This window comes from Lissotriton vulgaris, chromosome 9 (assembly GCF_964263255.1).
Source record: "Lissotriton vulgaris chromosome 9, aLisVul1.2, whole genome shotgun sequence".
Taxonomy (NCBI): domain Eukaryota; kingdom Metazoa; phylum Chordata; class Amphibia; order Caudata; family Salamandridae; genus Lissotriton; species Lissotriton vulgaris.
In genome coordinates this window covers 681,478,399-681,496,303 of record NC_141697.1, presented here as the reverse complement: position 1 = coordinate 681,496,303, position 17,905 = coordinate 681,478,399, and positions in this window count along the sequence as shown.

The following is a 17,905-nucleotide window of genomic DNA, read 5'->3' as shown; positions in this document are numbered from 1 at the left end:
AAACGAGCCAGAAAGAGGCAGCTGTACTCAACTGAGCTAGCACAGAAAAAAATTACAAGTAACGCTGGAAGAAAAGCCACTCTATCGAGGGGTGACAGCAGTTTGCCACTAGACAGTGTGAGCAAGCAAATCCACCGCATGATAGATCCACCATACACTGGATGCATACATATGCCCACTGACTTCCAGATTACAACAAACGTCAGATAAATTGTCCAAGAGGATACAGGTCCTGATGAAGACCCCAGTCATTTGTTTCCCTGTTTGTTGAGGTTGAAACAGATAGACAATATTGATTAAACCCTGTAGCGACTCAATCTGCAATGGATTGGTAACACTGACCTCGAATGCGGGCTTACAAAAGTGATTATACTTTATAGGACATGTAAAGATTAGAAAATATAGTCTATCAAACGTTTTACTCATTGTAAAAAACGTATACTTAATTGTAATTTAAATAACACAACAGTATGGTGGAAGCACTTGGGTGATGGGAAGAAAGTTTGGAACATGATTGACTTAAAATGAAGATTGTTGAAAGTATAATGCATAATAAAAGTTTTTAGGGCTGATACAATAAGACCATCCAACCGCCAGTGCTTTTGAGAAAAGTTGCTTTATGGATAATGGTCGATTTGGGGGATTCTTTTTGCTTAATTAACAGCAAGCTAACTAGTAATCTGCCAGACGAAACCATTTATTAAGATAAGAGGAGTTTTGCATGATCACTGGAGTTGGGCTTTCTCTAGATACCATGTAACACATGAACACAACATGCATCACACACATGACACACGCCATAACTGACCAAAGATAGGCATGATAGTTTAAGGCGTCCAGCAATGGAAGGCTGAACTGACTTTTCATTAGGTGATCACAAGACCCTTTCCCCAAGGTGCTGGTGATAAGTAGGGTGACCAAACATCACAGAGTTCCCCAGACACACTCACCTTTTCATGGTCTGTCTCAGTTTTTCATGGTCCATCCCAACGTACCGACACTTTTGATTAAAACTGATAAATATCCTGGTTTCGGGAGAGGGTTGATGAGGGTGTAGACTAGATTCAAATAGAGTGCAAGTTTGCTTTTCCAAAGACCCTCTCCTATTACTTTTCCAAGGTCCCTCTCATGTTACTTTTCCAAGAGCCCTCTCCTGGTACATTTCCAAGGATCCCCTTCTGTTACTTGTCCAAGGGACCTCTACTGTTAACATTTCCAAGGACCCTCTCCTGTTACATCACCAGGGTAATAAATGTTAACAGTTTTACAGTAGTTTTAAAGACTCTCCAGCTGTGCTGCAGTGTCTCTGTGAAGCAGCCCAGCACGATGTGGCACATCAGCACCAGAGAAGACCCTCAGGTGGTGCCCTAGCTTTCCCCCTTATGTTTACTTTTAGCACAACTTAGAAATTAAGGCTAATTTATTTATTGATTGATTATTTATTGAAAACACTTTTAATTTAAAATTGGTAAAACTTTAATTGCTTTATTTGCTTGCCACATTTCAAATAGAGGCCCGGTTAAGTTTTCTTTTTAGACCCTTAATGTAGCACAAACAGGCACATTTTACAGATCACCCAGAAACTCCTCAAGAAACTGCAGAACATTCAGATGGCCTCCGCCAAACTCGTCCTCAACATCCCCTGCAGCAGCCAAATCACCGGCCACCTGAGAGACCTCCACTGGCTCCCAGCCAACAAAAGAATCACCTTCAAGCTCCTCACACACGCCTACAAATCCCTACATGACGCAGGACCTGCATACCTCAACCACTGCCTCGCATTCCACCCACCCACCAGAGACCTCTGCTACGCCCAACTGGCCCTCGCCACCATCCTTCATGTCTGCCAGACTACGGCTGGAGGAAGATCCTTCTCCTACCTCGCAGCAAAGACCTGGAAAACCTTGCCTCTCCACTTCAGGCAATACCCACTACTGTCTCAATTCAGGAAGGACCTCAAGACCTGGCTCTTCGACTGAACCACGGTGCCTTTGACGAATCATGCATCACCGATGAGTAGAGACTTTTGAAGGAACAAAAACATGTAGGAATGTTAGTGGGACAGAATAAAGGGTGAGAGGGTGAAAACGAGATGTAGGCGATGAGGGGGAGAGAAAAAAAGGGAGGCAAAAGAAACCGTGGGATTAAGATGGAGAGGGAACTACAGAAAGTGAGGGTGAAAGAGAGAAAAAAGTGGGGGGAGAGGAAGAAAGTGAGCAGAGGAGAAAAAAAGGAAGAGATAGGAACAAGCGTGTGCGATAGAGAGCAAGCTAGAAGAGTTCGAGAAGTCTCACTGATCCTGATTTACTTTTCTATGCTGACTTAAAGAATTCTGCCACTCTGCACCAACCATTGTAGATATCCTGATTTCTCGATGTCAGTCATGCACCTCCTACACATGTAGAGTCCTGCTGGACGCAGACTAGTATTTTGACCAGCCACTCCCTTAAGAGCTGGTATCCCACACAGACCACACCCATCCAGCACAGGCATCACGAGAGACATGGCACCTGCCAATAAAAGGAGCCAGGTGCACATGCCCTGGGCCAGAAGTATATACCCCAACTATGTGTCTACACCATTCCTATGTCTGCATGTGGACCTTGGACCCAGAACCCTACAGCGCATGCCAGCACCCCCCTCCTCCCAACTACTCCATACCGTGTTGGTGCCAACTGGACAAAAAGAGGTAGTGCGGGGCAGGCCCTAAATCAGATTGACCGGCACTGTGCCCTGGGTGTAAAGAACCTTTGCCGTTTTTTGAGGGAGTGAGTTGTGATGGCAGGACTCGTTAGGAAGATGGGAGGAGGGCAGGGGGTTGATGGGGTGCCAACAATTACATTGAGGTACGTGAAGGGCTGATTACAAAGTCTTTAACGGGACTGATTGAGACCAAGAGGGATAAACAAGCTGCAGTTTGTACTATATTAAGTCAGGCACCTCCCTGCTGCGCCGATCTGAATGTTGGCTCCCCAGACCTGGGCCCAGCTCGCCCATGCCCTAGGCAGTAGTGCAGGTTTCCTTTTCTGTTCCAGGGCCCAGATGCTCCTGCAGGGATGTACGGCATTACTACGCAGGCTTTTACACCGCGTGCCGTTATAACGCTGTTTTTACAACGCAAGTCGTTACAACGACTTGCTCTGTAAGGGCCGGATAGTGGAATAGTTTGATTTTCTATTCCAACTCCAGCCTACGTTACGGTAGGGAAGGTGTTGGAATAGAAAATTAACTATTCCCTATCCAATAGCGCCCTCCAGCGCAAGTCGTCGTAACGGCTTGCGTTGTAAAGGCAGCGTCGTAATAACAGCGCGGAGTAATGCCCGCGTTGTTAAGGATGTTTCCCTCATGCAGGCTGAGTGGCAGAATGCTGTGGAGGTGTCAACAATCCAGCTGCCCCATTCCTCTGATCCCTAAGGATTGGACGAATCTGGCATGCAGAGACAGAGGCCTCGCTATCATTGGTGCAGCAGGTGGAGCACAGAGGCGGGAGGGACCCACTGAACGTTAATTACACGTTTGTGTTTGTTACTACCCAAACAAGTTGGGAGGGACATTTCCCTTTTCCTCATAGGGCACATTATGCCCTCGCCATGCCACAGTGCAAGGACACTGAATACAAATAAAATGAGACTAAAGTAACAATACACCTCTGAAGTAAACCTAAAATACGTGCATGCTAGTAAAAGTATCATGACCACTTATCTCTTAGAGACAATGGATACTGCAAGCATAAATAAAATGTTATACGATGAGGCACAATGCTTTGCTGTCACGTTTTATGGTGTTACTGTATATGGCAAAGATTGAACACAAGGGCCAGGAAGTCTGTGTTTTATTACACGTAATCTTAATCCTATTCTGAAAAGTGACATTGAGAAATGGAACTTTGTGGAGCTCATTATATCAGGAATACTGTCCACTTCTGATTGTAGGTAGAGACAGACAAGCCAGCTACTTTATGGGGAGTGCTGAGTCTAAGCCAAGCCAGAGCCATCACAAATCTTGACAAGGAAATAATACAATAAATATCTTGTAAAAGACAAAGCCAAATAAAGACTCTTTCAAACTAAAACAAGCACGGGAAAAGCCACTAGCACTAGTCCGCGAAATTCTGTCGCTTTGCCAATGCTCTAGATTGTCTTAGACTGACGCACATGTGTGTGCATCTGTGACAGCCATTTTGGAACAAGTCTGTAATACATAAATTGCATTAAAAGCATCCACTACAGACAAGTGCACATCCAGGATAGCCATCTCTCAATGCATTTTATTGTGTTTTAACAAATTCCTTTGAAAGAGGGCCACCTTGAATGTATGTGCATCCACGGCAGCCATTTTTTATGGAATTAATGACATAAAAGAAATCCTATTCATAGATTGGGTGGACATCTTAGAATGGTCAGAAAACCATTTCAAAATGGCACCTGCAAATAGTGTAGAGGGTAGCGAAAAAGTAAAAACAAATAATAACAAGCATTGAAAATGCAATAGGTCTCGCCTTTGATTAAGTTAAAGCCTTTTGCTTTGCTAATAGTATTGTATAGCAAAGCAAATGGCTTTGACTTAATTAAAGGCGAGACCTATTGCATACCCCGGAGTCCTGCTTTACATGACTGCGTTTGTCGCACCAAAAGCTAGCTCAACTTGCCTGTCCCGACCTTTTATCATTTGACTGGATAGGGATGTTTTTGTGTGTTTATTTTGATCGTATGAGGGGGATTACATTTGTGCAATTTTGAACTTTGCAAAATAATTTATATAGAAGAGTAATGACTTGCATAACTTTCCCAGCTTGAGGGCGAAGTTATTAGCCTCTCTCTCTCATGCCAGAGAGAGCGGGATATATCACAGGACCCTCCAGTTGCAATTCTTATGGTCTACAGGGTACGGGGATAGGTCTAAGACTTGTGGTTGCCTCCTCCTAGATGGCTGTTTGAGGGTGGTGTGAGCCGTCCAGCAGGAAGGAGCTTGTTCTGGGTCAGGACACCAAGCAATGATGGTTGTCCCCGACCACCATTTCAAACAGGTTTCCACACGGGTGTGTGTACGGAAGCGCAATTTTAGAAGCAGTTGTTTTTCCTCAAATTTGCCAGGCAGTTTCGTCAAGCTACATTTTGAAACTTTGGCGATTACAATTTTTAGTTCATGAATAAATAATTTCTGTACACTTTTTGAGTAGTCAGTGGGAGTCATAAATACTTTAGTACTAACGACACTACACTTTAAATTTAAAAGAATTGATGTCTGAAAACGAATGTGAGCTACTATCACTAGGCAGGACAAAATGTGTCACATTGGTGATTTCACTGTTCTTGAAAGGCATTTCCTACTCAAAGCAATGGTTCACAATTCAGGAAATTGATTTTGAACCAATGAAATCTCACAAAATTCAAGTAAAGCAAAATAGACGAATTCCTCACAACTGTAATACAACTTTCATGAGGCCTAGTGGATTCAGTCACGTGCACATATATAATCTTGCTGGCTTTCTCTGCTGCACTCCTTGTCCACTAGATTGCCTCCTCCTATCACCACCCCTTACAAACAGCTCCCACCCGTTCTGAATGACAGCCTGAGACCAAACGTTGTAGTTTGGTTAGAGATATAGAAATCTGAAGCCGTATTTATGAAGTAAACAAATACAAATTCACATCATCACCGTATAATACTCTCATATATTTTATTTATTTATAGTATTTGTAGAGTGCTCTGCAATCCTACGGGCATCCTGGCGCTGTGTACATATTGCTGAAAAACACTGTGCATCAGAGGTAGAAGGATAACATTGGATTCTGGTGATTAAATTTTAGGGAAGAGCCATGTTTTCACTTTTTTTCGAAAGGCCATCAGTTCCTCTGTTTTCCTGATGTCGATAGGTAGTTTATTCCACAGATGAGCTGCAGCTATGCTGAAGGCTCTGCCACCATAAGTGACTTTCTTAATCCTGGGTATACTTATAAGACTGGAGGATGAGGATCGGAGGGACCGTGTGGGCTTATACCATTTAAATTTGTTTTGAAGTGGTCGAGGGCCCATCCCGTGCACTGCCTTAAAGACAATGCATAGGTATTTGAAACAGATCCTCTGATGTATCGGCAGCCAGTGTAAGTCGGCCAGAGCGAGGGTAGTGGAAGATCTTCGCTCTCGGGAGAGTGCCAATTTTGCCGCAGCCGCCTGGATGCTCTGAAGTCTGGAAATCAGATAGGCCGGAGATTCCAGTAGCAGAGCGTTACAGTAATCCAGGCCGCTGAAAATGGTACTTCTAACTATGGTGGCCCTGACCTGTGTTGGTAAAAGGGGTAGCATCTTTCGCAGTCCACGCATTAAAACAAAGCAGCTACTCACCTGCTTATTGACATTGGTTTCTAAACTCAGACTGTCATTAAAACTGACTCCGACGTTCCTCACTGATTTCACTGGGGTTAAAGACTCCCCTGGTTCCAGGGGCCAGAAATCTGTGGGTAGGCTTCTGGTAATTCTGCCTACTGTGCAGTGCATTATTTCAGTCTTGTCACTATTAAATTGTAGTGAGTTCTGATTTAGCCAGAATGTCATTTCCAACATACAGGAGTGGATGGTCTCAAGTGAGTCTGCATGGGCACCATCAAGAGAAATCATCAGCTGCGTGTCATCCGCATAGTTGATCACGCTAATGCCGTGAGCCTTGATGATGCCCATCAGGGGTTGCATATATATGTTGAAGAGTATCGGACTGATTGCAGACCCCTGTGGGACCCCGTGTGGAACTTTAACAAACTCTGACTGGTATGGAGGGATAGCTACTGCCTGCCATCTGTCCATCAGGTAGGAGTGAAACCAGTCGAGCATAGCTCCCCCAACTCCGATGTTCTTCAGTCTTGTCAGCAGGATGTCATGACTCACCGTATCGAATGCGGCGGACAGGTTCAACAGAATTAGAATTGCTGACTCTCCCCTGTCCGCCCTCATTCGTAGGTCATCCAGAACTGTCAGCAAGGCTAACTCGGTTCCATGAGCTGGTCTGAAACCGAATTGCTCCTCTTCCAGGATGTTGTTAGTTTCCAGGAAGAGGGCTAGTGATCTTCTGACCCACCGCTCTATGATCTTTATAGGATATGGCAGTAGCGATATAGGTCGGTAGTTTTTTGGGCAGTTCGGATCTAGATTAGGCTTCTTTAGTAGGGGGTGACAACCGCCAGTTTCCAGTTTTTTGGTACAATGCCTGTGTTGAGAGATTGATTGCAGAGCTGTTGCAACACTGGAAAGAGTTCATCCCCGAACTCCTTTACTATTTTGTGAGGTAAAGGGTCCAGCAGGGATCCTGATGTTGTGTTAAGAGCTGTTCTTATGAAATCTTGTTCTGTAAGAGTCTCAAAATTTTCTAGAGTGGCCTTTGGAGTGAGTCGTCTTTTTTCCCCGCAATACAACTCCTATACTATCCTGTGCATCAAAAATAATTCTGTGAACTCACGGTTTACCCTTCAACTCTGCACCCAATACCTCAGACTTTCCTAACCTCTCTGGGGGATCTACTTCGGGCGATAGGAGCACAACTGTTCTTACAGGAATCCTTGCTGTTTATAGTAGTGCAGGAGGCCTGCTCACCCCAGAGCAACCTTACCTGGGGCACCCCTTACACCTGCTGGAAAGCTACTCTGGGTAACGTGTCCATGGTCCCCTGGCACAGCCCCATCCCAAAAACATCCCCAAAAGGCACTGTTCCGAAGCACCAACTGTGCACAACTGAAATGTGTGGTAACGGACCAAGAAAGCAACTGGTCCAACTCCTGCAAAATTGCAGAATCCTTAACAATGGAGGAAAGCACCCCCTTTGAGGTCTACAAGACAATTGTTTCCTCTGTAACTAACTTCGTCTGTGATGCAAAGGGGATCTTAATTTTCCCCACCAACCATGAACTAACTCACCTCGCCTTAATATGACAAAAAGTATAACATAACAAATTATGATAATATACCAAACATAGGATCTACCTGGAGCAGAAACAGAGAGTTAAAGACGACTGTAGCTTGCAACAACGTTATACCTATGACAGAAGGAACCTGACATAACATAACATGAAAAACGTACACCAAATTGAGTCTACTAACTTCGGGGATGGGTGGACGAGCAAAGAAGAGATTCCCCGCCATGCAGTAGCTTCTAAACTGCGGGTCTCAGCAGGGGCGGCTCTAGGCTCATGGTGGCCCTGGGCAGGGAGCGTAGGTAGAGGCCCCGGCCGGGGCCCCCGCACCTTTTCTTAAGAGCCTCAGGGGCCCCGGCCAGGGCCCGCACCATTTCTTAAGAGCCTCTGGGGCCCGGTAGGGCCCCACACCATTTTTAAGAGCCTCAGGGGCCCCATCCAGGGCCCGTGCACCATTTATATGTGCCTCAGGCCTGGCGTGGTGGCCCCTGGGGTTTGGTGGCCCTGTGCAGGTGCACAGCTTGCACATGCCTAAGGCCGCCCCTGGTCTCAGGGTGTGCAGAGGCAATGGTCTTTGCGGCAAGCAGGGCTGGACGCAAAGAGTCCGATGTCTGCTTAGCTGCGCCTTTTACCGGTGTGGCCCTCTGGCTAGGCCTATCGACATCTCTGGCCGAGGGACACCCCCCTCCCCCTTGCAAGCTCTATGTGGGATAAGATGGCAGGCTTGGTCCAAAGTAGGGGAATCACCTGCCGGTTCGTCCACCATCTTGTGCCTCCATAATGTTAACTATCCCCATTTGGGGTGTGTCTTTGGGCATTCTCTCACTTTATTGCTGTATTTCTCCTTCCATGTATATTTTCGGTCTCTTTCTGGCTTGCATTCTCTATTTCTCCCCGTTACTCCCCTCACTCTTTTTTCCATTTGTCTTGTTTTTCTTTATACAGCTACACAGCCACAATCTTCCCCGTCTCTCTAGCCTCTCTCCACTTGTGCTCACACACTATGCCCCCCTCTGTCTATCATCTGTGCACTCAAAAGCACCTTCTCTCTGCCACCCCGTATGTAATATCACAGCAATTTGACGGTAAAGTGGGCGGAGGTCGTGGTCCATGTGTGTAGTATCGAAGTGGCGCAGTGCTTTGCTTTTATTGAAACTGGAGTGAGAATGGACATAGTGCCGACTTTGCACTTCAGCGTGTACTGGTAATGGTATATTATTACACAGGTAAAACATGCATGCAGAGCTCCAGTATATCAAGACGATTTCTCACAATAGCAACCAGCACTGCCTCTCCCCCACCTCCTCCACCGCAGAGGAACACGCAGGAATGACTGCAAAAATGCGAAAAAAAATAATAAAAATAGCCGGAAACGCAATAATGAATCCCGCCCCTCCCGGAATGGTGACCTGACTCATGGTTGCCATGGCGATATTTTAGAAAATACGCTTGCGACACCGTAAGTCACGTCACCCAGTCCTCGAGTGGCGGGATCACAGCCGGACAAATCATCCGAACACGGCTTTGTCCAGTGGCAGGCCTCCGTTTGGCGAGGCCGGCCAATGGAAGAATGGGCGTGGTTTCATGCCCCTTCTTGCTAACAAGAACTCTCACCTGTGACAGCGCATGTGCTGCAACGCAGGCTTCAACCTAAAAAAGGAAATAAATAGTCTGCAGGGGTAAGATAATGCAAGTAGGGAGTAATAGAGTAGTAAGGGTTGGAGGCTGGACAAGGAGAAGGGGAGAAAATGTCTCCTCCCATGCACTGCAAAGTAAAATTTGACATAATCAATGGAAGGATATACTATCTAATCAAAATATTTGTAAACCAAAAAACTCCTAGGTCGGACAAGCACAAGAAAAGGGAAGCAGGACAATACATCAGGAGCAGGGAAGTGCGATAGTGAACAAAAGTATGCCATAATGAGCATGGGGCTGCTGACCCAGTTCTCACTCTAAGTCTATTGAATGTTTTGAAACAATACACGTAAAAATGCTATTTATTGAATACTTGTGTGTCACTTTAGTAAGTTTTATCATTGCATTTGCAGATTATAAAATAAGCTGCTTTTTTTTTTTGTTGTCAAATCTTTTTATTTCGTCCCCATAACAGGGGGTTGCAGTGAAGTGAGTTGCACACAGCGGTAAGCCTACAACCCAACAGGGCCGGCGCGTTACATCATAAAAAATGGAAAACCGTTGCCAGTACACAAGCTCAGAGATATACACAGCGGTTTACCTACAACCCACAAGGGCCGGTCGCGTCACATTCAGTCAACAGGGCCTGTGAAATCACTGCACAAGATAGTTCAAAGTTCGGAACATCTGTAACCATTAAACCCAGAGGTAGAACTATAAGACCAAGATGGTCAATACTTCAGCAGAATGACAGAAAAGGGGACAGCAAGGTAGAGAAGACAGTAGGAGTAGAGGAAGGTGTAGACAAAAGGAAAAAAGAGCCACTGGGTGCCCGGGGTGAGGGCCGAGAAGGGGGATGAAGGGGCACTGTGTCATTCGTCAGGGCAATCGACTTCGCTACTAATGCTCAAGGCCTCACATATCCAAACCTCATGCCAGCAGTCTACCGGGGTCAGGGGGAACTACAGCATCCTCCATTAATCGCAGCGCCCGCAGCTTAGGGGGCATGTGGCGCGCCTGTTCTGTGGTGCATAGATATTTCACCAGGGGTTGCCACACCACTTTGTAGCGCACATGTTGGGCCTGTATCCCGGCTGTGAGAAGCTCCATTGTCATGACGTGCCAGAGATGTACAAACCACGCAGCAATGGGCGGGGCTTCTACCTTCTTCCAGTACAAAGCAATGAGCAGCCGGGCCGCTCCCAGCATTTGAAGCGCCAGCGCCCAGTCGCTCCGAGTGAGGGCCTTCAATCCTGCAGCTTTGATACCCAGTAGTATCGTACAAGTGGCCTCAGGCAGAGGAAACCCCAGCACCCTCCTAATGTGACTCAGAACCTCCTTCCAAAAGAGAGTCAGCATGGGACAGGTCCACCATATGTGCAAGAAATCCACAGTCGCAGACCTGCACCTCCAACACACAGGGGAAGAGTTTGGAAACATTCTATGTAGCCGCTGCGGCGTGTAGTACCACTGGGTCATCATTTTGTAGGCATTCTCCTGTTGTGAAATACTGCGATAAATCCGGGGTATGTCACTCCACAATCTGGACCACTGTGCCGGGGTGACGTCTACGCCCGAGAGGAAGTGCCAGCGTTGTTGATATGGCAGGGAAGGTGGATTGCGCGGGTGCTGCAGGATCCGATAGATTTTGGAGATCAGCCCCTTCGTCTCCGTAAAGGAGCGCGCTAATTGCTCAAACGGAGTAAAAGCGCGCGTGGCCGCGTGGTAGGTATCGTCCATTAGCAGTTGGGCATATTGCAGTCCGGCTGCTAACGGCACCCTAAATTCCTCCCTGCAGTCCGCAAAAGTCTTGAGGGAGCCCCCATCAAACAGATCTGTGAGCACCCTACAGTTGCCTTGAGGCCACTTACGGAAAGCCCCCGTCCGATGTGCCGGGGGTAAACTTGGATTCCTCTAGATAGGGGTATGGGGCGGGGGAAGATTGTAAGGCCCTTACGGACTACTATCCTGTCACAAATCTCCAGCACAGTTTTCGTATGCACCGCTAGGTATGCGCTCGGAGATCGACCTACCCTAGGTTTCCATGCCAGGTCCCATATGGAATAAGCTGTTTTTAAACATCATTACGAATTGCCCACCACAACCCTGGTCGATGCTACTATGAGTGAACCAAAACATTGTGCAGCGACCAGTCTGAAAGGTAAAACTAACTTTCCATGATCACTTAGAACACAAACCGATTTGATCGTTTTCAGAAAGTTGTTGAAAACTCTCTTGTTCTTACTCTATTTAAATTGACTGTTCCTGTTTTGCTACTTTTAACCTGTTTTATTATCACTGTGTTGTCACTTAACAATTGATCTTTTACTGTTTTCCCACCAATTATTTGTTAAGCGCACTAACACCTTTTAAAGTACAGCAACACTACAGAAAGCCCAAAAAGTTAATAGATGTCAGCTCAATATGTGCACTGTGTACATGAAAAACACTATTATATGATGAGCAACAGGTTTGACATATATATATATATTTATAACGCTTAGAGTAATGTCATAACTAGGTGAATATATGAGTGACAACATTAACGTTTTGAACAACAACAAAAAACAGAAACCCACTCGTGATAGTTAGTAGAGCTAGATAAAACTTACAGCTCCACCATGCACTGCTTATGATCTCGCATAGTATATAAATCATGACATGTTCTGTGACATAATTTATGACATCACTGATGACATCTCAAATGACATCACTGACATCATCATCCAATGATTGTGATAGTTTGTTTTCTAGTTTACATAGTTGTGGTTAAGTACCATACTACTTTTCTACCTATTTTTGTAGAGCCTGTGTCTTGCTAATTGTTATAAGTGTTTATAAAATGCATTTGCTCCCAATGCACCATAGGTCTGTAACACATTATACATTTTTGTATTGAAGAGTAACTCTGTGTGCAGGTGACAATTGACAACTTGTGTTTATAATGTTCCACACAAGTGTTTTTGGTAGTGCAGGAAAAGTCTCCAGCAGGGCAAAGATTATACTTTCTATATACTAAGTATTGCAAGCATTCTTGAGCAATTAGTCAAAATTGTTGCAGCATGACAGCTTCTCCATAACATAGAAAACGGTGTGCAGCAGGTACTAACCCATGTACATGTGCTTGTTTGCTTCAGAAGATAGGTTATCTGTAAAGTTTTCACCACTGTATGAAGGCTGTACTAAGTATGATCTTTAGCACCTTCAGACCTTGGTTATTTTAAGTGACTAGTAGTTCTTTGACCACATTTTGTATAGAGTGTACAATGTTCTTAGTAGATACTTTTTAATACTCTGTGGTGTATTTCGCTTGAGAGCTTGACTATCTGCAAACGTGGTACAGGGTAAACTTTCTCCATAGAGTAAGCAGTGTACCCACTTTTCTACTTATATTGACTTCTTTTCTCAATGTAGGTTCAGTGACTGTGAGGGGTTGATACAGGTAAAGACTGTCTATAGTAGGGCATTCGTTATGTAACAGCTCTTCAGTGTCTGAAGGAACCTGCTTTTCCCTACACCGATGTACACAGATTGAATACCATGTACAGAATTGGATATTCTTTCTTGTGTGATTTATAGACAACATGAACTTGGCTACCCATGAATTGTATGGTATATGGTCAATGTTGTATAAAACACGAGCTTGCTTTACCTATGGGGTTTGTATGTACGATAGCACTAATGATGCTTCATATAATTCTGAACTATTTTCCACTAACTTTCATAGCTCTAATGCTATACCCACTTATAAATCAAAGTGTACAAAAGAAGCTTGGATGATGTCATCAGTGATGTCATCAAGTATGTGATTTGAGATTTCATCAGTGATGTCATAAATGATGCCGTCAAACATGTCATGAGGGATGTCATTTGCAAGGTCATAAGCGGTGCATGGCTGGGGCGCAAGTTACAGTTAGCTCTACTAATGTCTATAAATTGTGAATTTCTGTGACTTTTGTTGTGTTCCAAACATTAATGTTGTCACTGACATATTCACCTAACTCAAACGTCACTTTAACCTTTGTTTTTTACAGTGAATATCACATTTTTTAAAACAAAATCAGATCTTTTTATCATACCTAACTATAATGTTAACTTAGGCTTTGTTTTTCAGTTAATTTCTGGTTCTTTTTAATGTAAATAAATGATATATTACCATACATAAAGCCGAAGGCCGTGTGTGATGAGAGGTTGGCAACAGGACCTTATGTGTTTTCCAGGGAGTGGTCCACATGCCCCCCTCCCCAAGCCTTATTAGGCTCTGAGGACTCCATCCCCAGGGGCTATGTGTAATAATGGGGATAGGGTCTTGTGCCTCCCCTGCCCAAGCCTTCTTAGGCTACTACTTAGATTAAGGGGGCTATGTGGCCACTTCCCAGAGTTTTATTAGGCAGTGGGGACCCTTATCCCCTGGGCTGTTTTTTTGTAACTAAAGGGGAGGGGGCCACATGGCTTCAACTCCCCAAGCCTCATTAGGCCCTTGATACTCGATCCATCAGGGCTGTTTTTTTAACTAAAGGAGAGGAAGCTGTGTGGCCCCCTCCATGAGCATTTTTGGGTCTTGGGGACCCCATCCCCCAGGGCCTTTTTCTTATGAAAGGGGAGGGGGGCATGTGGCCCTCTTTCCCAAGCTTTATTAGGCACTGGGAGCCCCCATCGCCCAGGGCCACTACTCAAAACAAACAGCAGAGGGGCAACACAACCCCGCTCCCTGAGCTTTGTTAGGCCCTAGGGACCCATCCTCCAGTGCCCTTATTTTAAAATTAAAGGGGAGGGAGCCCATGAAGCCCCCCTGCCTAAGCCTTGTTAGCCACTGGGGACCCCAAGGCCATGATACAATTAAAGTGGAGGGGGCGAATAGCTCCCCTCCCCAAGACTTGTTAGACCCTGGGGGTCCCATAACCCAGGCCGATTTTTTTAAGTAAAGTGGAGAGGGGCCTGGGTGGCCCTACTCCCTGACCATCTTTTTAGGCCCTGGGAACCAGAACCCAGGTCTTTATTTTAAATGAAAGGGGTGGGGACATGTGGCCCCCCTCCACGAGCATTGTTAGTCCCCGCTGATCCCATCTCCAGGGCCACTACCTAAAATACAGGCGAGGGAAGCCTGTGCATCCCCCTGCCCGAGCCTTGTTAGCCCCTGGGGACCCCATGGCCACCACTACAATTAAAGTGGAGGGGGCTGCATCGCCCCACTCCCCAAGACTTGTTAGACCCTGGGGGACCCATACCCCAGGGTATTTTTTTTAATGGGAGGGGGTGTGTGGCCCTCCTACCCGAACCTTGTTAGGCCCTAGGAACCCCATCACCAGGGTCGGTTATTTGAGTTAAAGGGTATGGGGGCCAGGCAGCACTCCACCTTGAAACTTTTTTTAGGCCCTGAGGATGAGCCCCCATGCCTTTTTGTTAAAATGAAATGGGTGGGGGTACCTTCTCCCGTCCCTGGGCCCAGTTAGGTCCTAGGGACCCCATCCCCCAGGGATGTTTAGTTTAATTAAAGAGAAGGGGGCTGCCAGGGCTCCCTCCCCTAGCTTTGTAAGGCCCTGGGGACCCCATGCCCCAGAGCACCAGTAAAAGTAATGGTGCTCTGGACACCCACCTTTGACACTTCGGCCCGGGGAATGAGGTCCACGGGGCTGGAAATAGCTTGGGGTGAGGGGGGGATGTAATCAGTGATGTCATGAGTGATGTCATGGACCATATCATGAGTGATGCAATATGTGAAGTCATCAGCAGTGGAGTGCGGGCGCGCAAGTTATTGTTAACTATAACGGGGAAATTTCAATGGTTTTGTATGAGTGAAATGTCCAGCTAACTACAACATGTGTGAAACCTATGGTTTTTTAGTGAATTTCTAAGGTTTTTTAAATGCTAATTTTTAACTATAACTTGTGTGAAACGTATGGTTTTTTCAGTGAATTTCTAAGGTTTTTTAAATGCTAATTTTTAACTATAATGCAGGTGAAACCTATGGTTTTTTCAGTGAATTTCTAAGGTTTTTTAAATGCTAATTTTGAACTATAACGTGGCTGAAACCTATGGTTTTTTCAGTGAATTTCAAAAGTTTTGTAAATGATAATTTTTAAATGTATTATTTGTTATATTTTTTTATAGTGATTCACTACATTATTTTAAATTATTTATTTTTAGATATTTTATTTTTTTATTTACATTACATATTTTTTATATAAATTAAAAAATAAATGTTTTTAAAAATATTGAAATTGTGATATTTATTTTTTTATATATTTTTTTTTAATTTATTTATATTTTATATAGCAGGCAATGATATCATATGGAAGAAAATTCAAGTTACTGGTAAGTACAGTTAAATTTACTTTTCAGGATCAGTAGTGGGCTAAAAGATGCAGCAATGAGGTCTCTCCTGATAACAGGTGAGTAAATCGGAATTCGTACTTCGGCTGATTTTAGAGGAATTTTTTTAAGTTCCAAAACTCCACACTTAGAAAAAATTCCAAGTGAAACCAGTCAATGTTACCTATGGAAGGAAATTCAAGTTACTATAACTACGATTAGAATTACTTTACAGGATCAGTAGTGGGCTGAAAGATGCAGCACTGAGGTCTCTCTTGATAACAGGTGAGTAAATAGGAATTAGTTGTTCGCTTATTTTAGAGGAATTTTTTAAAGTTCCAAAACTCCACACTTGAAGAATTTCCGAATAAAACATGTCAATGTTAGCCTATGGAAGGAAATTCAAGTTACTGTAAGTATGGTTACATTTACTTTTCAGGGTCCGTCCTGGGCTCAAAGATGCAGCACTGACGTCTCTCGCGATAACAGGTAAGTAAATCGGGATTCGTAGTGCGTCGTGTTTTACAGGAATTTTTTTAACTTCCAAAACTCCACACTTAGAAAAATGTCCATGTGAAACCAGTCAATGTTAGTCTATGGAAGGAAATTCAAGTAACTGTAGCTACGATTAGAATCTTTTTTCAGGATCAGTAGTGGGCTTTTAGGTCTCCCCGCTAGAGCAGGACCACTTGGTCTGCCCCCCGATTGACCCAGTGAGGTTGTATCTCTCTCCTTTATTTTATTGTGTTTTTTCATTGTGTGGTACCAAGCACCCGAGGTCCTGAAGAATTGCCAGTTGGGCAAGAAACATGTCGACCTATTTAGAGGGTTGAGTTAGTCCACTGTGCCCCTCACAGTCCCTATCTCCCCTCCCACTCCCTAAGGGAGTCAGCCGCATGAATAAAGACCCTTGTGGACTGACCCACCTTCTTTTAATCTCACTATTCCCTCACGACTACACCTTCGTCCAGACCCCTCTCACGCACTCATCCATTGGCTGGAACAAAAGAACTCCAACAAAGAGCGCCTACAGCGCCCGTCGGACATTGCAGCGCCAGTCTGACGAGGAGCAGGAGACCAATGATGAAGCATGACACCTAGTTTTCTGGGTGTGTGAGGTCTTCTAGTTCTAACAAGCGAACACCCTTTTCCCTGCTTCTTCTCTACTCCCATACACACACATACCTCTTAGTTGTTCTTTTCCCCGGGGTAACTTGGTACTCTTTTGCGATTTAGTTGACTGGACAGGTACACTGGACCCGGTTAAACATTGTCCACAGGTGGTTCCCACTTTTGTATTGAATTTCGGGCGTGGGTTTGTCCCACGGAACCTTCTAGGCTACCTGCAGTGACAATTCACTATCAGGACCATCGGGTCCCTGGAACCATACCTCGGTCCCTCTAGGGCTCCCCTATAATAATTTTTCTACCTTGTTTAGCTCAGGAGTGACTGTATACTAGCCAGGAGCGATCTTCCCAGTATGGAAGACGTCCCAGGCCTGAGCTTCGATGAGGAGGCTATAGCAGAGGCATTAAGATCGGCACTCCCACCCTTTGGGACTGGAGGTGCCACTGCCTCCAACTCTACCAATGATGATTGGGCCACATTGACTATAATGAAGAAAGAATGGCTCAGGATCACTGTCCATGGTATCATGATGACGGAATATTTAAGGGCCAACCTAGCCCCACAGGGGCTTCTGGTTAACATCATACCAAGACTCTTTCTTGAAAATAGCCAGTTCAAGGGAGATTGGTGTCAAGTGTCATGGAAGTGCACGAAGGACTTACTGTTTCTAATCGTTAAAACAGCCAAGAGATTGGCAGATGCACTATTAGTCAAAATCACAGCCATAGAGACAGCCATCAGAGGTACTTTAACTAAGACCCCCTTTACTACCAAAGTGGCGGAAATCAACCAGGAGAGTTCCGAAAATCAAGAATTCTTACTTAAACAAAAAATGACCAAACTCCAAAAAGATGTGGCCAAGTTCGATAAGGAGAAGATATACCCTTAGCTCAAGGAGGGTTACACTAATAAGAAAAATGGCTAC